This window comes from Labeo rohita, chromosome 7, assembly GCF_022985175.1.
Source record: "Labeo rohita strain BAU-BD-2019 chromosome 7, IGBB_LRoh.1.0, whole genome shotgun sequence".
Lineage (NCBI taxonomy): Eukaryota > Metazoa > Chordata > Actinopteri > Cypriniformes > Cyprinidae > Labeo > Labeo rohita.
Window position 1 is genome coordinate 9,589,617 of NC_066875.1, and position 27,987 is coordinate 9,617,603.

A 27,987-nucleotide genomic window follows, 5' to 3' on the forward strand; every position below is an offset into this window, starting at 1 on the left:
TATAGAAATATTAAACATAATCATTATTAGTTATATTGATATATAAAAACAATGTTTTTGGCCAAATTGTGAAGCCCTACAAATACAGCACACCTGGTGTGTGTGTGTTTTAATTAATATAATTTGGCCTTTTTTTTTTTTTCAAATAAAGAAAATGTATGTCTGAAAACAATAAAAGTTTGGATTTTGTATGCCCTGTACAGAATATTTAGTATCTATTAATATCTAGTATCTATTAAGTTCAGGATATCTTTGGTCTAAAAAGTTACTAGTAACTAAAAAAATAAGTACTAGCTCTATCTTTTCTTAACAGGAAGATTGTAATTAAATACTAGTCACTACTGGAATAAGTACTAGTATCTAAAACATAAGAACTAGTATCTAATGAGTAAGTACTAGTTACTTTAAAAAAAGACACTAGTAGCTAAAGAATAAACACTAGTACCTAAAAAGTAAGCACTAGTAGCTAAATAATAAGCACTAGTAGTAGCTAATGAATAAATACTAGTACTTAATGGAAATGATACTAGTATCTAAAAAATAAGTACTAGTAGCATGAAAATAGATACTAGTGCGGCTTTTAGATTAAATGTTAAAACGGCTTGCGATAACTCGTCTTATGTTATGAGTAGTCCAAATGACCACAATAGTGTTCAATTAAACATTTTACTAGTAAAATAAAAAATCTTACTAGTAAAATTTCAAATAAGTATTAGTATCTAATAAATGTGTACTAGTATCTTTTGAAAAAATACTTGTTGCTAATCCATAAGTACTAGTATGTAACAAATACGAACTATTACCTTTTTAGTAGGTTAGAGTATCTAATAAATAAGTACTAGTATCTAATGATTAAGTACTAGTATCTAAAAAATAAGTACTAGTACCTAATGTTTAACTACTAGTACAAAAAAATTATGTACTAGTCACAACTGGAATACATACTAGTCAAAACTGAAAAGTTGATATCTCAATGACAGATTACATAGAAATTAATGTTAAAATTTTAAATTTGTTACTAGGAACAACAGAATAGTTACTAGTCACTATTGAAATAAGTACTAGTATCTAATAAATAAGTACTCGTGTCTAATGAATAAGTACTAGTATCTTTTAAAAAGGTACTAGTAGCTAAAGAATAAGTACCAGTAGCTAATGAATAAGTACTAGTGCTTAATGAAAAAGATACTAGTATCTAAAAAATAAGTACTAGTAGCATGAAAATAGATACTAGTACGGCTTTTAGATTAAATGTTAAAACGGTATGCCATATAACATCAGCTGTTAACATCAGCCGTGTATATTACACTTTCCCAGAAGAGACTGCTGCCACATTAAGAGTTAGTTGATGTAGTCAGACTATGAAGCGCAACTTCTGTGGATCCACGCCTACCTCAGAATGCACAAAAGTGTTGAATAAACGTCCAGTGGATGAGAATACAAGAATGGATCAGTCAGAGAGCAGTCGAGTTGCTTCAAGAAACTTTGAAACCAGCTCAGGCGCAGTAAGTTGCTGACTTATTGTTTTATTTGTTATATGGAATGGGGATGTAGAGCAGTTTAATAATCAGCAGTCGTTCACACAAGCAAGATTCACCCAAGCAAGACTTGTAAGAAAAGATTTCTAGGCGTTGTATTTCAGAGTTCGATCGGATTGAATGGTGTGGTTTATTCCTGTTCTAATACAAGTGAGAGTGCATGTACACACTTGATGGAATTGAAAACCGAGCTGCAGTGACAGAAATAGCGTACTGACATATGACGCCCGGTTATATAAGTGCGTGTCCTGTTATTACCAAGTATACCCAGCTGCAGCCTGCAGAACGGGGCGGGGCTGCACGTGGGGCGGGGCTACACGCATCGCCCCGCCCACAAATGTTTTCATTGGCTAATGACATGTAATGACGTTGTCAACTCCGTAAACAGGAAATGCGGTTACGAGCATAGTTCAAGCTACGATTCATTCGTGATATTAAATATCTGTTACATATAAAATATTAAACAATATATTATAAATTCGTTAATTATCTACATGTGATATTAATAAATGGTTCAGTTGGCTAATGACATGTAATGACGTAGACACCTCTGTTAACAGGAAATGCGGTTAAGAGCACAGCTGAAGCTATATATATCAGTGGCGGCTACTGGTCTGTCAAATAGGGGAAGCTCATTTTCGGCTATTACGCTAGGTAACTCTGTAAAAGTGAAACAAGGAATGTGGTGTATAATTGTGTGAAATGTATGATGAAAATCAAGCAATTTCGCCAAGCAAATATAAAGAAATAGGTTGCAGCAGTTTTTATTTCGACTGAACTTGAGAAATCCGCGATGGGACTGAGCGCGAATAGCTTCAGCGATTCCTTATAGTACAAAATCGCTGTCAGTCAAAAGGAGATGCAATCTTTCGACAGACCCTCCAATCATCACGCAGAAGCTCGGAGTCCAGGCCAGCCCACTCCTCATTTGCTCCTCATTCACCCCCAGAGACGCTGAGCGTCCGTGGGCGGGACATAATCGTAGCGTTTATCCAATGACCGTCTAGTTTCAAAGCACTGAAAAAAAAAAAACGTTTAAAGCAGCCGCATTGAAGTCAATGGACGCTGGGCTTCAACGGGGAAATGTATGAGAAGAAAATCAAGTCAGCCGACCTGCTATATCTAACTGATTCTGAACGAACTCGTCTTTGAGATGAACGTTTTCTAACGCATTTTTAGTCAATAAAATGTTAATACAATAGTACATAATTTGACCATTAATTTTGTGACATTATAGGGGAAGCTGAGCTTCCCTTGCAGTCTTAAAGAAATCGCCACTGATATATATATATATATATATATATATATACATATATATATATAGAATATCATTCGTGATATTAACTTACATACAAAAATAAACAATATATTATCAATTCGTTAATTATCTACACGTAATATTAATCTATACCAAACATAATACATTATGTTTTCATTCATTATTTCTGGCAAAATTTTATTATTATTTCTAAGCAAGCATCCACTTCCTGCTTTCAACCTGTCATATCTTTGTGTATTAAGAACTGTATATCGCAACGATTAATGTTTATTTGCAAATTTAAATTATTTATGGGTTTTTATTTTTATTTACGCATTTACTTGTATTTAATGTTTGTTTTTTTTTGTCACCAACTCAACACTTAAAGTTTCTTTGAAAATGTTGTCTTAGAATTATGAATTGATAAAGTGCCATTTTTATAAGAACTACATGACAGCTATTGCTTTGTTGTGATAACAAAACCTTTCACAAATTATGTGTACATGTATAGATAAAATATAGAGATTACCTCATGTTAAAGAAAGTTGGAAGTTCAAAAGCGTTGGACTAAACAATATATGAAGAGGAATAAACTCAAAGAACATAAAGATAATGCAGTTTGAGTATTTAATTTCATTGGTCATACAAAACAGCAGTTTAACATCAGTTTTATTAGCAGAGGCCCACCTGTTGTGTCTTCCGTTGTTACCACTTACATTTCACATGTAATAATATACACACACACGTCTGGTTTATTATCTTTGTGGGGACTCTCCATAGGCGCAATGGTTTGTATACTGTCCACACTGTATTTTCTATCCCCTTATCCTAACCCTACCCCTAAACCTAACCCTTACAGAAAACTTTCTGCATTTTTACTTTCTCAAAAAATCTCATTCTGTATGATTTCTAAGCTTTTGTACCCATGGGGACCTCAATTTAGGTCCCCATCGTGACACGAGTCCCCATTAGTATGTGTGTATTCAGGTTTAAGTCCCCACCAGGATATATAAACCAAAAGCACACACACACAAGTTCCCTCCAGGATAAAAAACAAGACCAACACACACAAACCTTTTGGGTTAACATTGATTCTCCCTTCTACTACATTCCACAGGCATTCTAGCACTGGCACATAAAACAGGAGTCCATATCCTCTATACTGTCATAGAATCCTGTCAAGCAGCCACGCCTCCCATTACCATAAAACCCAGGGTAGGATTTGAACAACATTTTGCATTTGTTGCACTCTCTGATGTCAAAGGGCACCCGCAATTCAGCCTTGGCTGATGCATTCCACTTCTCCCAGTTCACAACACCGCCGGTTGCATAAAACTGTTTTAGACTGGTCTTACAAGTTAGTCATCTATTTTTTCTTTAAGACGGGTCTTTACTTTGTAAGCCATTTGCATAAAATCTTAGACTGGTCTAATTTAAGACCAAAAAGCTAGACTGATTACCCCATGGCTAACTTTTCCTTACAATCTATGTTGCCATGGAAACCAACTGTCAGCTGTGACAGATTTTTAAACAGCGTAGACTTTTGTTTGTCTTGTGCTATGGCAAATTTTAATCTTTGGGTTTATGAACATGCAATAAGAAGAGAAAGGTTTTTCAAAGACCGATCAAATCCACTGGAAGTTCTTTCTGAAAAGGAACTGTTTAAAAAAACTGAGATTTCCAAGACATGCGATTCAACAATTAGCATTTGACTTGGAGGAGCAGCTGAGGCCTGAAACTTCAAGAAATTGTAGCATCCCTCCACTGCTACAAATATGTCTAGCACTACGCTTCTTTGCCACGGGATGTTTCATTAACGCAGCTGCAGACATAATCGGTGTACACAAGTCTACAGCATCAAGAATCAGTCATAGAGTTTCCTGTGTGTTGTCAGGCAGACTCCCACTGTTTCCGACTGATGTCTCTACCTTGAATAAGGTAAAGGTGGATTTTTTCAACATTGCCGGATTTCCTAATGTAATAGGGGCCATTGATGGAACACACATTAGGATTCAAGCACCTATAACCCATGAGCCACTGTTTGTCGATAGGAAAGGCTACCACAGTATTAATGTGCAGGCAATCTGTGATGCCAAACTCAGAGTGCTCAACTGTGTCGCTCGCTGGCCAGGATCAACCCATGACTCAAGAATCTTGTTGAATTCCCAAATTCATGATGCATTTGAGAGAGGAGAATTGCAAGGGGTGCTTTTAGGTGACTCTGGTTATCCACTAAAACCCTGGCTTCTCACACCCTTCTTGAATCCAGTCACTGCAGCTCAAACTCTGTATAACACAGCCCATGCCAAAACAAGGAATGTCATTGAAAGGTGTTTCGGAGTCCTGAAACGAAGGTTTCATTGTTTGCATGGAGAGCTCAAAATGAAACATAATCTGTGCATGTGTTGTTTTACACAACTTAGCAAGGTAATAAATAGAAATTTAGGCATAGTTTAAACTCCTAGCTACATTTATCCAATAATTTTAAATAATAGGATTAATAAATCACTTTATTTTAATAGAGATCTTGCACTCCCAGACCTGGAAGAAGACCAAATGCTTGAGGAACCTGCTATGGAGATCAATGAGGCAAGAGATGAAGATGGATGTGGGCGTTACATTCGCCAAATGATTGTAGAAAACATTTTCTCTGTTTGATTGAGAAAAGTGAAAGAATGAATTTTGAAATGCACTTGACAAATTTTAATTTAATCAAACCAATATTTACAAAAAAAAAAAAAAAAAAAATACACAGGATCAGTAGTAACTTCTGAAATACAATATAATCTTCAAATCACTTAAATAGAACTACACTAATATTTACTTAAATACATGTCACATCTATTAAATACACCTAAAGTTATTTGTATAGAAACATTGCTTTCATTTACCTGTATAAGTCAACTAGAAAATCTCAGGAATTAAGAAGTTAACTGATTAATACTTCAGTCAATGAGATCTAAAGTTCATGTCCAAGCTTCTGTATCTCCAGTGTTAGCTTAGTTTTCTCTAATTCCAGTTTTTGTATTTCTAATTTTAGTTTTGCTTCCTCCAGTGTTAATACTTCATATTGTTTTTCCAGTATATGGTTCATGGTTATTTTGCTTGCAGTGCCTTTCTGTGACTCTGTGTCTGAGCCACTTCCCGCAGGTGCCACTTTGGTGCTGTCCAAATCTTCTCCTTAAAAAAAAAAAAAAAAAAACAATATTAGCAATGTTAATGAGTGACATTTTAGAGCAAAAAATACATTCTGTTTTTTATTTATTTTATTTTATTTAATATGGGAATGGTGGGTGACATGATGCATTTTGTGGCATCGACTATATGTACACACGGACAAACACTGTAAACATGATTCGAAAAGGCTAGGTTACAGGCAACAAAATGTTTTGTTTTGCTTGGTTTAAGATAAACTGTAACAGAAATACAAAGGCTGAAACATCAAATTTAAAAAAAAAAAAAAGGTTATAACTTGTAAAATTGTCAAGTTTTTCAAAGTTTTTACCTACACCTCAAAGAATCAAAATTATTAATTATTTTACCAAGATACGAGGGATCATACAAAATGCATGTTATTGTTTATTTAATACTAACCTGAATAAAGGTATTTCAAATAAAATACATTTACATATAGTCCACAAGAAAAAATAATAGCTGAATGTTAAAAAATTCAAAACGGTCAACAAAACTGCTGAAAAATCAAAGAATTTGAGCTGAAGGATTTTTTCTGAAGAACAGTGGGCTGTTTAACTGTTTAGGACAAACAAGGGACTCATGAACAACTATCAACAAACTAAAACACAGCTGTGGATTACTCTGGTAAGAATCAAGTGAATGTAAACTTTTGAATATGATCATTCTTATAAATTCTAGTAGACTATATGTAAATGTATTTAATGTGAAATATTATGCTCAGGTCAGTACTAAATAAAAAACAACATGCATTTTGTAAAATCCCTCTTATTTTAGTCAAATAATTAACATTTCGCAGAAACTGCAAGGTGTATGTAAAAATGTTACTTTAACTGTAAAGGCCCGTTCACACCAAGCACGAAAACTATAACTATAAAGATAACGTTCTAAAAATCGATTTTTTTTTTTTTTTTTTTTTTTTTTACAGCTGATGAACGATAAAACACTGACAGCTAATTAGACTTCATTCACATTTAAAGGGATTGCCAGGCCCGTAGCCAGGGGGGGTTCGGGTGGTTCGAACGACCCACCCCATCCAGTCAAAGGTCCGGAATTTATGTACGTTTTTTTTTTTTTTTAAATAAACAAGTGTTCTTTTAAATAACAATGCACTTTTAAAGCCATAAAAAGTATTAAATACCTTAATAAGTATAAGAAAAGTCTTAATTATAATTTCAAGAGGTCTTAAATTTGGGGACGGAAAGACAAAAATAGCGTTATGGATTAAATGTGCTAGTCGTTTGAAGCGAACCACACGGACCGTTTATCCGCTCGGATCACAGTTCACAAAGCAGCAGAGCGCAAGTTTACTAGAGCAGAAGCGTTTACTCGCGAGCACTAAACAGCGCTGTGAGAACCGGAGTGAAGTGCTTGAATTCGGTGAAGAACACAATGACATGGCGATTTAAACAGATGAAACAGCGCTGACAAACAGGAGAAACACTGTGCGCAACGATAGTCAGAATCATTTAATATGGATTATTTTTACTGTAACACTGACTGGTATTGCGGCATAATTGTGGGACATATCGAACTGTTATATTATTATGTATACATGTATTAAATCTATTAAAGGAGTAATGGAATATAATTACAGTATTTTGTGATTAATAGCGTTTGTGCATTAAAGGGATAGTTCGCCTATTTAAGACATGAAGTTGTATGCAATCCTTACCAGCACTATAGTGTATACACACTGACCCACTCTGTGATCACCTCCCTGGTCAGAGTTCTGGCCGCTGGAAGTTTTTCAAGAAAGTAGTCCCGGTTAGTTTCCGGGGCCTCAAAACTGTGTGTTTTTATGTGAAAAGTATATGCGTTTCAAAGCTTGATTAATTTACATCACAAAAAACACTCCAGACAAAATTCATACCTCAGTTTTAATCGGCACTATGTTCTTTCCATTACCGTCAATCCGCGCTGCTGTCAACGTCAACAGTGCGCACGTTCCGATCAGCTGTTCCATAGTGTTTACGCACTCGAATGACAACGACGTAAAAAGTAGAAAATTAACAATGGTGCGAACTTGTAAATTCCCAGGTTGTGACCACAAGAATGTGCCGGGATCACCGTTCAGATTCCATCGTTTTTCTGTTTCGGATATGGCTATGAGACAGCTTTGGCTGGTTGCCATCGGCTATTCTGCGGGAGATAAAATATCCAGCATCAAGGATTTTCGTGTGTGCAGTGCTCACTTCAGCGAAGACGATTACATCCCCAACCAAGGAGGAAAAAGCAAAAAACGGATTTTAAAGAGTTCTGCTGTACCAGTGGGTAAACTCCATTTACTAACTTTATGTCGCATACAACAGGTTTATTTTGAAGCTAACGTCAGTTTTTAGGCTACACTGAGAATATGCTAACCGGGACAATGATAGCATCGAAAACAATCGACTGTCTATGTGATGAGAAAATCGGCAAATGTCTTTACTGATGAATTAAGTTGAATCTATATAACACAACAAAATATGATGCTTCGCTATTGCTGTTATTGTCTGTAACTATGCGGAACCTGTGTCGGTATCATCGTGTTTATAAGTGAAAATCTTTAAAATCCATTTTTTGCTTTTTCCTCCTTGGTTGGGGATGTAATCGTCTTCGCTGAAGTGAGCACTGCACACACGAAAATCCTTGATGCTGGATATTTTATCTCCCGCAGAATAGCCGATGGCAAACATTAATGGTGAAAGTGGCTCAGAGGAAATGACTCATCTGTGGGGGAAAAAAACTTTACTATGAGCTGTTTAACTGTGTTAAAACCAATTCCTTTGTGTTAAGCAATATTGATGATAATGAAGATGTGCTGTGATGTGATGAAGTTATGATGTTAAAAGATAGTAAGGCATGTGGTATGGATAAGATAACTGCTGAGCATCTGAAGTTTGCGAGTAGGAAACTCTGTCCTCTGCTTGCTATTTGTTTTACTGTTTTTTTAGTACATGGTATTTTACCCGATTCTATCTTGTCTGTTATGTTGGTGCCTATTAATAAAGATAAAGCTGGTAATATAAATAGCAAGGCCAATTATCGACCAATAGCTTTGGTCAGCATTCTATCTAAAGTCCTTGAGAGAACTTTACTAAATAACTTTACCTGTGATAACCAGTTTGGTTTAAACCTAAACATGGCACAGATGTGTGTATTTTTGCTTTAAAAGAAAATTTAGATTTGTATAACAGGCACAATTCCACAATGTTTGTGTGTTTTATGGATGCTTCTAAAGCCTTTGATCGTGTAAATCATTAAAAATTATTTGGCAGTTTCCTGAATAATAAGAATTCTGACTTTTTGGTATGCTCATCAGTCAGTGCATGTGAAATGGGTTAATTTTGTGTCTGCTACATTCAGTGTAGGTAATGGAGTTAGATAGGGAGGTCTCTCTTTCTCTTTAATGATTATATGGATGATTTATCGAAGCTGCTAAATGGCTGTGGAACAGGGTGTATTGTTGGTAACACTATCATCAACCGCTTGATGTATGCAGATGATTTGGTGGTTTTTGTCCATATAGTGCGGGCCTTCAACAGTTATTGAGGGTCTGCACTCAGTATGGCTTAGATTTTGCTATTAAATATAATGCAAAGAAGAGTAATATTATGATAATTAGGAGTAGGGAGAAACTTTCATTTCCTGACTTTTCTCTATCTGGTGCTGTCCTTAATGTATGTAAGGTTAAATACTTGGGGCATTGTATAACTGATGACTTGTCTGACGATAGGGACATTTACAGACAGTGTCGTATGATGTACGCTCAAGTTAACATGCTGATGCGCAAATTTAGTATGTGCTCAGAGTCTGTTTAGACTGCACTGTTTAGAGTATTTCGTGTCCCTATGTATACTGCCCATTTGTGGCGGTGTTAAAGAAAGAGTAACATGCAGAAACTCTGTGTAGCATATAATGATGCATTGAGGCTGTTGCTTAAGGTTCCACGATGGAGCAGTGCAGGCCACATGTTTCTTCGTGCTGGTGTGCCAACTTGCTCTGCTGTGTTGCGTAATTTGATGTACAAGTGTATGTATAGGTTATCAAACTCTGCAAACAGTATAATTTTAACACTGACGAACACGGCACTTTAGGTCCGATTTTTCTCTATTATGTGGAACCACTGGTGTTTTAGTCTCTATGTAAATATGTGATGTTGTGGATTCTGTCTGTCTTTTAATTATTAGTTGTAATGAAACAAAAACCGTGAAAAAAGGCAAAAACAAGGCAATGAAACAGGATAAACGCTTAGTAGAGTCCGCACAGGCAAAACAATACTTCGCGGGGCCTGTTTGGTCTAGGCCTCCTTAAATGGCCACCAAACAGGAAGTAACCCATGAAGCAGCAGAGGGAGTGGTAACAGAGAGTCAATGGGTGAGGGCTCCCTCTGCTGGCGTGGCGTTACAGAATCCCCCCCCCCCCAGGAGCGACTCCTGGCGCTCAAGCAACAACAGTCCAGTAGGGTGAGGGAACAGAGGCAAAACAGGGTGGGACAGAGGGCCAGGTCCGTGCAGAGGACGTGGGACTGGATCCTGGACCATGGAGCTGTGGCAGACAGTGGAACCTTGGAAGACCAGGGCCGTGGAGCTGTGGCAGACAGTGGAACCTTGGAGGACCTGGACCGTGGAGCTGTGGCAGACAGTGAAACCTCAGAGGACCTGGGCTGTGGAGCAATGGCAGACAGTGGGACACTGGAGGGCCTGGGCCGTGGAGCAGTAGCAGAGTAGGCAGAGCAGGAAGCCATGGCGGGGCAGGCAGAGCAGGGAGCCATGGCGAGGCAGGTAGAGCAGGCAGATCAGGCATAAAAGGGAGCCATGGTGAGGCAGGCAGAGCAGGCATAAAAGGGAGCCATGGTGAGGCAGGCAGAGCAAACAGGAGCAAAGATATCCACAGTGGAACAAATGACATCCATAGCAGAGTGGAGAGTTCTTGATTAGCCTTCTTGGCCGTGATCTGGCAGGCAGAGGGTTCGTGATAGGCCTCCTTGGCCGTGACATGATGAGCAGAGAGTTCATAGGAGGACGCCGCCCCCATAGGAGGTTCTGCAGCCAGAGCCGCCACCTCTGGGGGCATTGGCGCAGGCTCGTGGTTAGACGTGGCAGTGAGTTCATGGCTCGGGGACAACAGCAGCAACTTGACTTGGCTCATGAAGATCTGTTGTAACTTGGCTTGGCTCATGAAGATCAACTGTGGCTTGGCTTGGCTCGGGGACAACAGCAGCAACTTGACTTGGCTCATAAAGATCTGCTGTAACTTGGCTTGGCTTAGGAACAACAGCTATAACTTGGCTTGACTCAGGAACAACAGCTGTGACTTGGCTTGACTCATGGGGAACAGCTGTGACTTGGCTTGACTCATGGGGAACAACAGCTGTGTCTTGGCTTGACTCATGGAGAACAACAGCTGTATCTTGGCTTGACTCATGGAGAACAGCTGTATCTTGGCTTGACTCATGGAGAACAACTGTGACTTGATTTGGCACTGAACGTGCAGCCCTGACTTGACTTGACACCGAAGGATCAGCCATCACTTGATTTGTTTTGGGTGCAGCAGACATGGCGAGATGACATTTACATTTATTCATTTAGCAGACGCTTTTACGCAAAGCGACTTACAGGTGGGGAATACATCAAGCGATTTGTCATAAAGAGGCAAAACGACCTACGAAGTGCTCAAATTACCATATAACAGGCATTGTTCAAATAAGCACCAGCTAGAAAGGGAAAAGAGTAGAAAAAATATATATGTTTTTTTTTTTTGTAAGAGAATGTTCTGGAAAGTGATTTTGTGCCTCTTTGTGATGGTACAATGAGGTGTTGCTCACTGGCGGATCTCAGAGTTCTGGAGGGAGTGTAGATTGGTAGCAGTGAGTGGAGGTAGGCGGGTACCGAGCCTGTGGCTGTTCTATATGCAAGCAGCAGTGTCTTGAACTTGATGCGAGCTGCAATTGGGAACCAGTGCAGGGTGATAAAGACAGGTGCCCTTTTGGGCCCATGACATTTGGATAAGATGATTTTGGACTGATGAGGCTCAGGCGTGGCAGCCATCTTGTGAACAGGCTTGGGGATGGCGGCCATTTTGTGAACAGGCGCTGGGATGGCGGCCATCTTGTGAACAGGCTCCGGGATGGAGGCCATCTTGTGGACTGGCCCTGGGATGGCGGCCATCTTGTGGACTGGCTTGGAGATGGTAGCCATCTTGTGAGCTTGCTGTGGGAGGGCGGCCATGACAGGTACAGACTCTGGATGGGCAGGCATGGCGTGAGCAGGCCCTGGAGCGGCAGGCATGGCGTGAGCAGGCCCTGGAGCAGAAGAGGTGACGTGAGTAAAATGTGACTTGGTAGACGTGACTTGAGCAGGCTTTGGCTTGGCAGGCTTGGCATGAGGGGCCTCTGGCATGATGGTGACAATACCGGACATGACATGTAAGCATTCTGGTGTGGCAGATACTGGAGGATGGCAAGGTTTGTCATTAGCAGTCCCCACAGTAAAAGCTGATCCAGCCAGCAATAAAGCATAGTCAATATAACAAATCAGAGACCAGTGGCAGTGATGACCTGGCATCTTGCTTGAAATATCTTTACACAAACCAAAGTAAAAAATGTCCTTGAGAAAACTTTCCTTGAAGTCCACCAAGTGACACAGTTCACAGAAATCCATAACATATTGCTCAATGGGCCGGTTACCTTGATGGAGCTGAACAAGGCGTGATGCTGGATCCATGGTTATGTGTGTACAAAAGCCGCTGGATCTTTGGTAGGCGGAGTATTCTGTAGTCTCGCGTAGCCAGACCTTCAGACTGACAGCTGAAGGTCTGGGATTCATAGCAGCTTTCTTTGGCCAAGGCCCGCCCATAAGGCCGTTTGACCGACATGTCAAACAACCAATCACAGTTCGTTTCGTTCAGCGTCACGTTTCGGGGCGTGGAAATGTCCCCACAAAAACAGACCGGCGTGCAACAAGTCAGTCAGCATAGAAAATCAAAGAAGGAGAAGGAAACAAGCAGTAAGTCATTGATCTGTTCGTGCAGGTATAACACAGTCTATGCCGTGAACCTCGCATACTTTTGAAAATCCTACGTTTAGCTGATCTTGATAAATGCTCATTGTCACTCATGTAAACACGACAGTTTTTCTTCTGCAATCACACGTCTGCGCTTTGTTTCCCGGCGGACCGAAAATAAACGCGACATTCGCGTCCCCCGGAAATCCGATAAAATTCAACCAATCAGATGACGACTTCGACATTTCTGAAGTGTTTCCAGTTAAGTGTACCATATGCATCAGACGTTTAGCCAACGTTCCGTGGGCGTGACGTCTGAGGCTGAGACTAAGTATTGTGTAACAGGACTCAGGGAAGCGTGTAAGATCCAGATGCGAGCTTTATTTAATACAGCATAGTCAAGACAGGCAGGGTCGATCTCCAAACAAACAATGAAACGTAGGCAAGACAAAAGCGAAAACCAAATAAACAGGCAGAGTCCAAATACTGGTGAGCAATCCAAAAGTGACAAATAAACAAGGCAATGGAACAAGCCAAAAACTATGGCAATGAAGCAAAAACAAAACTATGACAATGAAACAAAACCGTGAAAAAGGCAAAAACAAGGCAATGAAACAGGATAAACGCTTAGTAGAGTCCGCACAGGCAAAACAATACTTCACGGGGCCTGTTTGGTCTAGGCCTCCTTAAATGGCCACCAAACAGGAAGTAACCCATGAAGCAGCAGAGGGAGCGGTAACAGAGAGTCAATGGGTGAGGGCTCCCTCTGCTGGCGTGGCGTTACAGTGTGCTTAATAAAGTTTTGATGATGATGATGATATATGTATATTTATCCAGACATGGATAAATATTAATGCTGCCATTAAAAACAAATAAAGAAAAAATGTAGGAGAGAGGTTATTATGTGCAAACCGAGAAACTCTATATTTATGCAGTGTGTGCATGTAAAAAAAAATGCGATTTGAAGCTTGTGACTTATAAACACACACATCAACCGATCACTTTGTTTAGTAATCATGTAAACACTACATTCAGATTCATCAATCAAAATGAATTCAGTCCAATTCAACCCAAAATTTTGCATGTAAACGTAGCCAGTGATTTGAGTAATTTCTCAACAGTGTTGCCAGGTTTTCACAACAAAACCCGCACAGTTGCTACTCAAAAGTAGCCCAATGGCATTTTGAGGGGGTCCCCCAATAAAAATCACATGTTTTTTGGTGGGGTTCACCTGGTACATTATTGTGGTCACTTCAACCCACTGACGTGAAAAACAACCTTTGGCAACAGCGTTAAAGTAGCCCAATTCTGCTGGAAAACCGCAAACTCAGTGTTCCTAAATGATTTTGAAATGGTTCGAAGCAGTGTTGTCTGTAAACCACTCCTTTCCACAAGCCTACTCTGTTCTGATTGGTCCGCTGGTCAAGTCTGTTGTGATTGGTCTTTCCATATCCACCATTTTCTGAACGTGGAAGTCTGCACTGTGAGAAAGCCCTAACCACGCCCCCGTGTGGCACGTAATGTACGCAGTTCAGTTAGGAGCGGACATTTTGAGTCGACAGCGGCAGGTTACATATCAGGCTGGCTGGACTGTTTAATCACCTTTGTATATGTTTTTTCCCAGTGCGTAAATGATTACGGTTGAGTTTCTCATATATATTCTGCCTTTTGTAATTATTATGATTGCTCCGAATTGCCAATATTTGCTCGTGAATGTAACGCAATTAAAACTGCGTCACAAACGAAAGTGGAACAGAAAGTGAAAATATTCGTTTTTTGTCAGAATTTGAGCTTGAAATAAGTGTATTTCTATTCAAATACGAAGGTTTATGTTCACCTGCTAGTTACGTATCACCCGGTTTGTTCAATATTGTTTGAAAATGTCGCATTTGATTACTTTGCATGCTCCTCACTTGTAATAATTGAGCATATACACTGATCGTGTAATCTATTTTCATTGTTTACTTAATTATTTAAAATCAGCACAGAGTTAAATCATTTATGTTAATATATTATTTAATAACTGAATATTGTGTTTACTGATATATTTACTGTTTTCTTTGTATTTCTTCTGTTTATTATAGACCACACGTTTGTGAAGTAACATATACAAACATCCTTTTGATTAAACCTGTTAAACTGGGATTCCCTCTCCTGTTTCTCTTACCGGAAACACACACTTCCATCTTGGGTGCACTACACCAGAACCCACTGAGCGTCACATACACTCGTATATGGTCCTTCGAGTCGGATTGTGCCTTAAGATGGATCCTGAGACTCCCAGTGCAACAGAGCCCGCTGAAACTCCCAGTGCAACTGAGCCCGTAGTTCGACCTCGTCCTCCAAGAGAGAGACACCTTCCTGCCCATCTCACTGATTATGAAGTCCAGCTCCCACCTAACCTACATCCGGAGCCACCTCCTGCGGATTCGGTTTCGCAGAGACCATCCAGACCATCAAGGCATGCGTCTAATTCCATATCCTCTGGCACAGTTTCCAGTACTTCATCCAGATCCCATCGCAGTGTACAACGCAGATCTCCTAGACACGGACTCTCTGTTCTTCAAGCCGCCATGTTGGAGGAAAGGCTAAAGACCCTGGAGTTGGAAGAACTTGAACAGCAGATTGAAGAGGACGCCATTTTTGATAAAGAGTGTGAAAGACTTGATGCTCAGGCTAGAGAAGCACAGTATAGACAGGAACAAGCCACTAAAGCTAGAGAGTTGCTAGCTAAGCAGGTAGAGAGTCGGCGGCGTCTCAGAAAGGTTCATAATGAGCTTGAGGTTGCTAAATATGTTTGTGTACTTCTTAAACAGGAATCTCGAGATGTTAATGTTCCTGCTTCACAGTCCAGCCTAGCTGTTGATGCTTTGTCTGAGGTAAGCACTCAACAACACAGAGTTGCTGCTACGTTGATTTTAAGTCATCGGCCCAAGTAAGACCATCCCCTACATTACCTGTTGTACACATTACTGCTCCAGTAGCTGAATCCCCGTTTAGCTCCGCTACCTTACCTGTCGAGGTAACCCAGCCCAATGTAGTCACAAGGTCATCGGATTTGCTAGTTACTGCACCGCCCACTTTAATGTCTAGGCAAGACTATGCAGCTCCTTCGCCCTTTAACCAGGCTGCTGTAACCAGGCCGCACCATTATTCTGATACCTGCGTCACCTATAGTCTTGCACCCTCAGTCAGTGTCCCGCCTACAGTCCCATCGGCAGTTCCTATAACATTAGGGGCTCAGACCTACCAGGCCACGAATCCTAGCCCTTATGGGACAGCAGTACCGTATCCTATTGCCCCCCTTGAAGCCTCCCATAGTCCGGCAGTATTGTTCCCCTCCCCAGCCCAACCACCTGGTCTGGAAATTTTATCTGCCTCCGCTTATGGGGTCCCAAAGCCGGCCATCCCATACTTCGACACTGGCCGGGAAAGTGACTTTGCCCTACTTAAGATGGCCTTAGACAATGTAATGAATAACCAGCCTCATTTAAGTGAACATTACAAATATCAGGTCCTCTTAAGTCACTTAAAACTCCCTAGTGCTCTCCAGTTGGCCAAAGCGTATATGTATGTATGTATATGTATTGCTGGGGCAATCTTGTGCACTTGCTTCCTTTGTGCCAATCTCAAGTGGCCAAGACCAAAGTGTGGGCATTGGGACAGGCCTGAACTCGTCCAGACATAAAGGGGAAAAGTTTTTGTGGGAAAATCTAACAGAGTCTTTTGGATCATGCTAACTAGGATTGGAAGTGAAAGGTAATCTTTTTCCTCTGTCAGTGTTCAGGTCAGCAGTCAGCTATTCCTCTGCTTATGGTTGAGGAGATCTTGATGTACCTGCCTGCGCATGAGGTGGTCCAGGTCTGTCGGTTGGTGTGTCATGAGTGGAAGGAGCTGGTGGACAGTGCTGCACACTGGAGAGAGCGCTGCAAGAGAGAGGAGATCCAGCCGTATGATGCTTCCAGAGTCCCAGAGGACTGGCGCCTGTTTTACTTTCAGTCTAAATATAGAAAAACCTGCTCAAGAATCCCAAAGCTGATGGTAGGCCACATAATTGAGATTATACAGTAAGGGTCACTATAATACATTTTGCTTCATGTTGATCTTTACTCATGTTTTTATTAGATGGACTTCAAGAATGGGAGTTTGAACATAACACAGGGGACCGCTGGGTGACAGGAGAAATTGGAAAGCCATTTCCAGACAACACAGTTACCAAATGCTTTGTAGCATCTAGGTATGTTTGACATGTTAAATCTTTCTAAAAGGGTTTTGTACAAATTTAATTTTAGTCAATGTTGCAATATGAAGATAAATCGATCATCAAGCCAATGCGCACACGAATCACCCAACTCAACTTTGTCTTCAGTTTTCATAAGGAGCAGCTGATTGATTTAAAGAAAGAAGGCTACAGTGATGCTTTCATGGATCAACTGCAACCTCATATTAAAATATCAGACTGGTGAGTGTTTACTCAAACTACCATTTTATACTACAGTATCTTAGGTGGTGAATTCTGTTATCATTTACTTACCTTCACTTCATTTTAGACCTGTGTGATTTCTTTGTACAAAAGAAGATACTTAATACTTTTTTTGTCCATACGATGAAAGTTAATTGAGTCTCCTGTGATTTGAACACAATCAACTTTCAAAAATATCCTTTATGTTCTGCTGAAGACTGAAAGTCACACAGGTTTGGAATGACATAAGTGAGTGTAAATGATAACAGAGTTTTCATTTTTAGATGAACTATCCCTTTAAGAACACAGTACAGTTACACACAGTGTTAAATCAGATTTTAATAGGAAAACACAATTTTTGAACAAACCACAATTATTGGATGTCTCATCTGCAGGTATACCCCAGTCTCTGATTATAGTCAGTATAAGTTGTGTGTAGAATTGCTTGATCAGGAGAGGAAAGCCATCAGTACCTTTCATCCTTATAAAGTTATCTTGCATCGGAATGATTACCCATGGTGTCAAGTGAGTAGAATAACACTGACAGTCCAAATATTCCCCTGTAATGAAACTAATAGTCAAAGCTTAAGTGTCCCTGTGTTGGTTCTTCTTTATTTCAGATGCCCTACGTCTTTAAGAATTATGGACCTGGAGTTCGGTTTATCTATTTCTCTCATGCAGGGATAAGAATGCAGATTACTAACAGTAGTGTGGAAATCTGTCCAGCTGCAGAGAGGTAGTGTTTTCCTGTGTGTGTGTGTGTGTGTGTGTGTGTTTATTTATTTTTTTATTTTATTTTATTTTTTACATTTCTATATTTTATACAATTATTTTATTATTTTTCCATATATTTTATACAATTCCTCAATCCTAAACAGGCACAAACGTGACCTTCAGGTAAGGAATTCTAATGATTAGAACAGGAGACATTTCAAGCATAATGTCACAAAACTCTATTATTAATGTATTCTGTTCAAACAAGGATTGATATACTGTTAAACAAAGGACCTTAGTTGACAACTATAACTACAGCCAAATACATGTACTGCTTAAAGGGGTCATCGGATGCCCATTTTCCACAAGTTGATATAATTCTTTAGGGTCTTAATGAAAAGTCTATAATATACTTCGGTTAAAAATTCTCAATGGTTGTGTAAAACAACACCCTTTTTACCTTGTCAAAATGAGCTCTGCAAAAATCATCCCATTCTGAGGGGATTGTTCCTTTAAATGCAAATGAGCTCTGCTCGCCTCACCCTTCTTTTCTCTCTGTGGAGTGACGAGCTGATCGAAGAGGTTGTTTACTTCAGCCACGTTTAGCTGTGAAACTTGCTAACTAGCACATTATTAGGAAAGGTGATTGCAGAGATTAAAAAAAACCTTATACTCACATTTGCTGTTGGTGAAGCTGAATCACGAATGATGTGTGCCAACATAGACGCGTTTATGTAGATTGGGAGGTGCATTTACAAACAAATGTAATCCACTGCATCTTCAGTGCCTCAGATGTCAAGAGTAAATGACGAATGCTGTGTTCATCGTTACCAGTGTTGGGGAGTAACTAGTTACATGTAACAGAATTACGTATTTTAATTACAAAATAAATGTAATAGTAATTAGTTACAGTTACTGCACTTACAGATTTAATTGACTTCTTTCATAAATTGCATTGACTGCTCTAAAATGAGACACCAATGTTTCAGGAACTTAGGACACAGAATAGGACACATGCTTATTCGATAACTGTTTTATTTCCTATTTGGGTTTATGCATAAACTTTGTTTTTTGAGACTGTTTTTTTCCAAGGCATTGTTAGATGCTAGTGTTTTCTGTCATAACTATGCAAACATTTAATTTCAAACCCAGTATCATAGCTATTAAACTATTTCTTGTTATGATGTTATTTATGTTATGATCTTGTTATGACATATAGCGCAACTGCGCTTACGGTGACCCGAGTTCGATTCCCGTCTCAAGGTCCTTTGCCGATCCCGCTCCCCTCTCTCCTCCCAGCTCTTTCCTGTCATCTCTCTACTGTGTATGGACAACTCTCTACAAAAAAATAAGTAAATAAAACAAATAAAAGTCTGGATTTGTGGTGGCTGTGCTTTAAATTAAATTATTACACAGCTCAGACTCATTCGGGGCAATTTAAGTCAGTGCTATATGCTTGATAATTTTTCTTGACGGAAGCTTTGCGTTTGGTTAGCTAATAAAATTAATTATTACTTAATTCTGTCATCCTGGTATCGTGGACTTGCTCTATTGTTTCACACAAATGCAGCTGCTTTTGTACACTGTAATGTGTACAATTTTTTTTTGTACACTGTAATGGATTATAAGATAACTAACAAAAAAGTACTTCTACTTAATCATTTATGTGGTGAAATGTTGTGTAAGAAAACTGGTCTGACTGCACTGTATCCCTAAAATGTCTAGTTTGAACTTGCCGTTTGCTAGCAACTGATTTCTTCATGGAAGCTCTGCATTCAAATATTTCAACTCAGATCAGTGTCTCGTGTCTAATAATTTTGACAAGAAACATCTAAATAATCTATCAAGCAGCTGTGTAATAAGTGAGATAATGTACATTCAGCCAGTTGTTATCACAAAATAAAGATGTATGTTATCCCTTATTATAATCTTAATTCAAGTGATAAAGGATTTTGAAAGTCTGACAGTAATCAGTGTTGAGTGCTACTGTAAGGTTAACTCTGCCTGGTTTAAATGTTTCAAAATGATTAAATGTTGAAAATATTAGAAATTTAGAAAAGTAATCAAAAAGTAATTAAAAGTAATGTTACATTACTTTAATATAGTAATTGAAAAGTTACCCTACTTATTACATTTTAAATCAAGTAACTTGTAATCTGTAACCTATTACATTTCCAAAGTAACCTTCCCAACACTGATCGTTACATCCAACGAAACAACACCTCAATCGCTCAATCGGAGATATTCTTGTCGGACTGTTGCAACTGATCTGAGGTAAGACAGTCATGTCAATCATCTATCATGGGAGCGGCCGTCACACCGACAGGCATCTAAGAACGGCTTGAGTTGAAAAATGGGATATTATTTTTACAGATTAATTAAAAACCACTGCATGGATTTTTATCATTATAGGGTAGATTTGTGATCACACTGCGAACACACATTATTGTTGAAACAACATGTAAAAGTGAACTTTGCATCCAGTGACCCCTTTAAGGTTAGGCGATTTTTACTAAAATTTTATCCACAAGTTTCTTATGCCCCATAAGGCCTTGCGTCAAAAGTGGGAGCGTCTTCCGGTTCGAAGTAATCAAGCGGGCATGACACTCATTCTTTCAACAGTTGACAGTAGTGATGGACAAATGAAGCCTCGTGCAGCACTGACTGTTTCAAGAAAAGATTCAGAGCTTCGAGTGTGTCGGAAACGGCATGATCTGGTGGTTAGTAAAAAATAAAGCAGCCAAAAGCCTGTGAAAGAAACACTGTTGAACAAAACATTCACCACACACAAGAGCGTACATTTCATTTACCAGTGGAGGGTGGGACAATAAACATACAATTTCTCAAGAGTAATTTTTGACACAAATAATGCAGCCCAAATTGTACTTGTAATGATAGATGTGTGTACATAGCATTGAGACCGTGTTTAAATATGAGTTTGGTTCATAGGTTCACCACACAGTCATATTATAAGTATTGAATTATTTTGCATCTATTTTGTAATTAAATTATTTTGCATTGAAGAACTTTTCTCTCTCTTCCATTGGACTCGTTTATGTACCGGTAGGGGGAAAGCAGTGGACCAAACCACTGTTAGGCAAAGGAGGGGGTTCCAAAACATTTCTGAGCTTAAAATATAAACTGCGTCTCATTTCGCAGGCTGCATCCTTCGGAGGGTGCATTTGAATGCTGCACATGTCATTAAGGATGTCTTTTTAATGAAAAGTAACCATAATAAAATTGACTGTTATTCCTTGTGAGGTGAAAAATACTATCATTTTTTTTTACTTTGCAATTTAACAGTTGCTTTTCTTAAATGAGACCTCCCCTGATGATGTGTGCAGCCTTCAAATGTGACCTCCAGAGGATGCAGCCTTCCAAATGAGATGCAGCAATTGTTTTACTACTTACACAATTTTACATATACTCTTTACAACACACAGAGTTGCTTGTAATGATATTTTTAAGGGGGACAACCCTCAGATAGGGGAGGGTCCTGTCCCCCTGTCCCCCCCTTGATTTACACCTATGACCACACATTCCACAGATCGACTCATGTTACGTGCACAAATATAAGTCTAACAGTGTGTGTGTTTTTTACCCATTAAACTGTGGCATTAAATGCTAGTACGAATATTTGTATCAGAGGTCTCAAACTCAATTCCTGGAGGGCTGTAGCTCTGCAGAGTTTAGCTCCAACCAGCTCCAACTCACACCTGCTTGAAAGTTTCTAGTGATCCTGAAGACCTTAATTAGCTGGATCAGGAGCTGTGGCCCTCCAGGAATTGAGTTTGAGACCAGTGATCTATATTATGTATACATATGAAGTGCATATGGAAAATATTTAAATTTCCTGAAATAATTTGAACCGATGCCTCAGTTTAAATGTCACATCACTAGTTAACATTCATTAAAGATTTAGTGATCCAGACTTGTGGGAGCACAGCTACGAACAGCACACATTGTCCCTGAGCACCGTAATGACGTCTCTCATAAAGGTTTGCAGCTTTACAAAGTAAACATTGATCCGGAAAAACACTTCACCTCTCGCTAATTAGCACACAAAATACCACTGGTAAACTACTACTGTCGCCTCACCGGAAGTTGTACCTACGTTCTTTTTTACTGTAGCCCCCCTCGGAAACAGGTGGATATCATGGTTTATATATATATCAGGGCTGCCAGTTTAACACGTTAACTTAATTAATGAAGCTTAAACTCAACATCAAACACATCTCAATTGAGCTGGCACCAGTAGCTGTTACACTACGGGTGTCCCGAGTTCGAATCCCGGCTTGACGGCCTTCCCCCGATCCCGCCCCCCCTCTCCTCTCTTATAATGCCTCTTGAAAAAAAAAAAAAAAAAAAAAAAAAAAAAAAAAAAGAAAGATGCAAAAGTATCACTGATATACTGTTCTGGGGAAAAATGATGGAGTTTGGTGAAAAAAAAAAAAAAAGAAAGAAATTAATGTATTATTTAGTGGACATGTTTGATGAGCTTGATTCAATTTGATTAAGAGCTATTATCGATGGTCAAAAGAGCAATGTTTGACATATGTGACCTGGACCAAAAACCAGTCTTAAGTAGCACTGGTAAATTTGTAGCAATAGCCAACAATACTTTGTATGCCAAAATCATTAGCATATTAAAGTAAAGATCATGTTCTATGAAGATATTTTGTATATTTCCTACCATAAATATATCAAAACATAATATTTGATTAGTAATATTCATTGCTAAGAACTTCATTTGGACAACCTTAAAGGCAATTTTCCTAATATTTTTTTTTTTTTTTTTTTTTTTTTGCACCCTCAGATTGCAGACTTTCAAATAGTTGTATCTCTGACAAATACTGTCCTATCCTAACAAACCATACATCAATGGAAAGCTTATTTATAGCTTTATTTACTCATGACTGGTTGTGGTCCAGGATCACATATAATTAGTGCAAAGGTAGCTGCTTTTTTTGTGTTTTGGTGATTTACTGTAATATCGTCAGAATATAAGACATACGTTTTTTTTGTTTCCAACTGTAGGTTGAGATGCACAAAATCTAACTTGCTCAAGAATCCCAGCGCACAAGGTGATTCATATAATAAAGATTATACAGTAAGTGCCACTATAATGAAGTTTTGTGTCAGGTAACGTCTCTTTTCTGATGTTCTCATTAGATGGTCTTCGAGGATGGAAGATTGTACCTAGTGGAGGTGATTGCTGGGTAATTGAAGAAAATACAAAACCAATTCCAGACACAGTCACCAAATGTTTTGTAACATCTTATGGGTATGTTTGATATTTTACATCCTTCAAATTTTGAGCCCATTTCATTTCAGTTACAATATGAAAATAAATCAATCAACAAGCCAATTCACACATGAATCATAAACTTTCTCCTCAGGCTATGTTTGAAGCAGCAACTGATTGATTTAAACGAAGAAGGCTACAGTGATTCTTTCATGGATCAAGTGCAGCCTCATATCAAAATATCAGACTGGTGAGCGTTTACTCCAACTCTCATTTCATGCTACAGTATCTTAGGAGGTGAAATTCATGTTTTATGTGATAAATTATTGTGAATGGCCTGTCCATCTGGGTCACATGTGGCTTAGACTGGAATCGTGTTTGGTAGTATGAAAACCCAAAGTGATATAACCCAAACGTTTTAATGTTTGATGTTCTTCACTCCCTTTTTAACATTGTTTCCTGTGAAGTGCTACGTAATTAAATGCAAAAATGTCAAAAATAAATCTTTTCAAAAATGCATGCATTTTAATTTTGTGTAAAATTTCAATTTAAATGCCTTTAAATGGATAGTTCACCTAAAAATTAAAATTCTGTCGTTATTTACTCACCCTCATGTTATTCCAAACCTGTATGATTTTCTTTCTTCTGTGGAACTATAAAAGTATTTATTCTAGTAAGATATTTAAAAAAAATAATAAAATGGAAGTCAAAGGGTCCATTGTTGTTTGGACTCGTCAACTTTTAAAACATTTTTGTGTTCTGCAGAATAAAGAATTCCACACAGGTTCGGAATAACAAAGTGAGGAGTAAATCACAGAATTTTTGTGTGAACTACCCCTTTAAGAACACAGTACCAGCATTTGACAAAGATCAGGTTCTAAGATGAAAGCCTGGTTTGTTTATAGGAACCCTTTTATTTGATGTTTGTCCGATGCAGGTGTGCCCCATGCAATGATTGTGGAAGTGAGTATCAGATCTGTGTAGAGTTGCTTGATGAGAGAGAAAAAACCATCAGTACCTTTCAACCTGAGAAAGTTATGTTTCCATTTTGGAATGGCGAGCCGTGGCATCAAGTGAGTAGAATAATACTGATGCTCAAATTATTCCCCTGTAATCAAACTTATAGTCGAAGCTTAACTGTCCCTGTGTTTGTTCTGCTTTAATTCAGATGACCCACGTCTTTAAGAATTATGGACCCGGGGTTCGGTTTGTCCGTTTCACTCACGGTGGACAGGATACACAGTACTGGGCGGGCCATTATGGAGTACGGATCACTAACAGTAGTGTGGAGATCTGTCCAGCGGATGAGAGGTAGTGTTTCCAAAGTAAAAAATAAACACATGATCCCTACAAATTAAGGTGGTCACACACCAAACAAGAAGCACAATGCCACAATTCAAAGGTATCGCACACCATATGCATTACATTCAGTTTAAGACAGCAGCCCAAAACAGTTAATCTAATCAACAAACATGCAAACGTTCACTTCAGATAACTACAGCAAGACATATTTCAGTTTTCCAGAAGCAGATTAGAGTGCAGCCGAATTAAGAGTTGTTATTGCGTAGAGTAGTTGTGAAAGTAGTTTCTTTTGGTTTACTTTAATATCATCAGAATGTCAAACTTAACTTCTGTGTTTCCGCTCTTAGCTTCAGATTCACAAATCGTAACTTGCTCAAGAATCCCAGTGCACAAGGTGATTCATATAACAACATTGTACAAGTGCTACTATAATAAATTGTTGCTTCAGGTAAAGTCTCTTTTCTGATGTTGTTATTAGAGGGATTTCAAGGATGGGAGCTTGTAGAGAACGGAGGTGACGGCTGGGTGACACAAGGAAATAGGAGAACATTTCCGGTCTCTAAATGTTTTGTGACGTCTTGTGGGTATGTTTGAAATTTTAGATCCTTCAAGAAAGTTGTGAGCTCATTTAATTTCAGTCGATGTTGCTATATGAAAATAAACCAAACATAAAGCCAATTGACAATATGCACAGAGCGTTCTTTAGAACTTCCTCATAATGATAAGCCAGTTAACCTCCAGTGAAGCTCATTTTATATGTCTATATATAATGATAAGTTCCTATCAGAAACAGAAAAATAATAACTGCAACATCATAAATAATGATAGCGGCATGAACGTTCAGTTACGTGTTAGGCTATTTCATATTGTAATCAGGAAAGTCAGACATATACTTGTACATTTAAATCAGCTAAACACTTCATAACTGTTTAGGCTAATGTTAGGTAACACATTTTTAAAAATTCTTTTAAAGCTTTTATTGTTTTTCAACTCTACAGCTGTGCAGTAAAATTCACTTCAAAGATGCACTTTTCATTCATAAAGACAAGATGAAAAATGCCTTTTTAAGGAAAACAACTTTTTTAAAAATGAAAATGACATGAAATTACCCTTATAGCCAGAAGATGGTAGTAGAGGATCACTCATTGGCTGCAGCTGCCATTTAAACTCTCTAGTTTCTTCAGTGCTGCTTTTCAATTTATTATAAAATTACTTGTATAAGAAATGTTAGTACTTTTACTGCACTTAAGTATATTGTATAACAAGTGCAGAAAGTCAATAAAATAAATAAATAAATAAAAATAAACAAACAGACTATAAGGGTGAATTATTTAAATGCTTATATATAGTTTACTACAAATTAAATAAGTTAAATATTAATGGTGTAAGAATTAAATAATGCATTCAATATGAATTGATATAAATTTGAAATATTTTATATTTAATTGAATAACTACAACTTTTAAGTTGCTGTAAAAGCTATTAAATAGCCTATGTTCAACAAACACAAACTACTGCTGTAGTTTTGTTACTCTGAATTTAGTCTGAATCATTTAATGCACAGCTCTGTTTTTGACATCGGCTTGTCAGATGTTTCTTCAGTTATTACTGTCAATCATAGCAATGACTCGTGCATATTTAGTGGATTTACTCGCATAATTTTTTACACTTGCATTTGTCATTCTTGAAATGGTATACATGGACGTTTGGTCCTCTTAGACAAACAATTTTCTTCAAATAGTGAATGGATTATGTAGAGAAAACGAGCAAAGGACACACTATTACGGCACAGTACAGTTGACCGGAAATGACTGAGCTGGCTTGTCTAAAACAAGGAAGTAATCCATGCATATGGTCAATTCACACATTAATAATAAACTTTGTCCTCAGTCTGTGTTTGAAGGAACAGCTGATTGTTTTGAAGCAAGAAGGCTACAGTGAAGCTTTCATGGATCAACAGCAACCCTATATCAAAATATCAGACTGGTGAGCGTTCACTCAATCTGCCATTTCATGCTACAGTATCTTAGGTGGTGGATTTCATAATTGATGTGATAATATATGAATGATCTGTCCATATATGGGTCATATGTGCCTTATGCTAGATTTGTGGTTGGTAGCATAAGAACCCAAAGTGATATATCATTCATATTTCATTGTTTTATAAGGCATAAGGCAGATCAGTAAGAATCTGCATGAGCTCTGACACAAATGGCACAGTTGAGCTTTGAGCAACCCAAGATCAAGTCCAGGCTCTACTGTCCTTCACAATAAAAACTAAATAAATAAATAAATACTAACATACACACAGGACAGAAAGTGAATTTAAATGTCATTAAAGGCATAGTTCACCTAAAAATGCAAATTCTGTCATCATTTCCTCACCCTCATGTCGTTCCAAACCTGTGTGAATTTCTTTCTTCTGCATTTTTTTCTTTCTTCTGTGGAGCACAAAAGAAGGTATTTTGAAGAATGTACAATGTACAATAAAAGTCTGAATTTTGAAATGCCTCCTTTTGTATTCCACATAAGAAAGAAAGTCACACAAGTCTGAAATTAAACAAGTGAGGGTAAAAGATGACACTTTATTTTTAGCTGATATATCCCTTTAAGAAGACAGCACTACTGTTAAATCAGATTCTAATTAGAACAGAACCACATTAATGTGATGTCTCATCTGCAGGTACGCCCCATTCTCTGATTGTGGAAGTGAGTATCAGATCTGTGTGGAGTTGCTTGATGAGAAGAAGAAACCCATCAGTACCTTTCAGCCTGAGAAAGTTTTCTTTCAAAAGGGGAAAATGTATCCATGGCGTCAAGTGAGTAGAATAATACTCCAGTCCAATTATTCCCCTATTATCAACTAATAGTCAAAGCTCATGTGTCCCTGTGTTTGTTCTGCTTTATTTCAGATGACTCACGTCTTTATGAATTATGGACCTGGAGTTCGGTTTATCCGTTTCACTCACGGTGGGAAGGATACAAACTTTCAGGAAGGCCAACATGGAATACAGGTCACTAACAGTAGTGTGGAGATCTGTTCAATTGATTGAGTGTTTTCCTGATTTAAATTTAACAGCTTCAAAAGTGGCCTTCAAATGAGGAACTGTAGTGATTCAGTATGCTATAAGGAGATACATCAACTATAATGCTACAATTGCTCTATTACAAACATATTCTGTTTCATTAAACAATGTATCTTATATTGTTGCCAACTGTAACTACAACAATAGACATGTACTGCTCATCAAATAATCAGTTACCTGCATGAAATAAACATCTCAAAGTTA

The 27,987-nt window shown here is 38.3% G+C and overlaps 1 protein-coding gene and 1 pseudogene across 1 annotated transcript in view; both read left to right on the forward strand.

Moving 5' to 3' along the window:
* The window catches only part of LOC127167817 (F-box only protein 44), a 52,402-nt gene that overhangs the window by 24,294 nt on the left and 121 nt on the right, over window positions 1–27,987 (forward strand). The window lies entirely within an intron of this gene.
* Window positions 1,321–27,987, forward strand: LOC127167816 (uncharacterized; annotated as a pseudogene).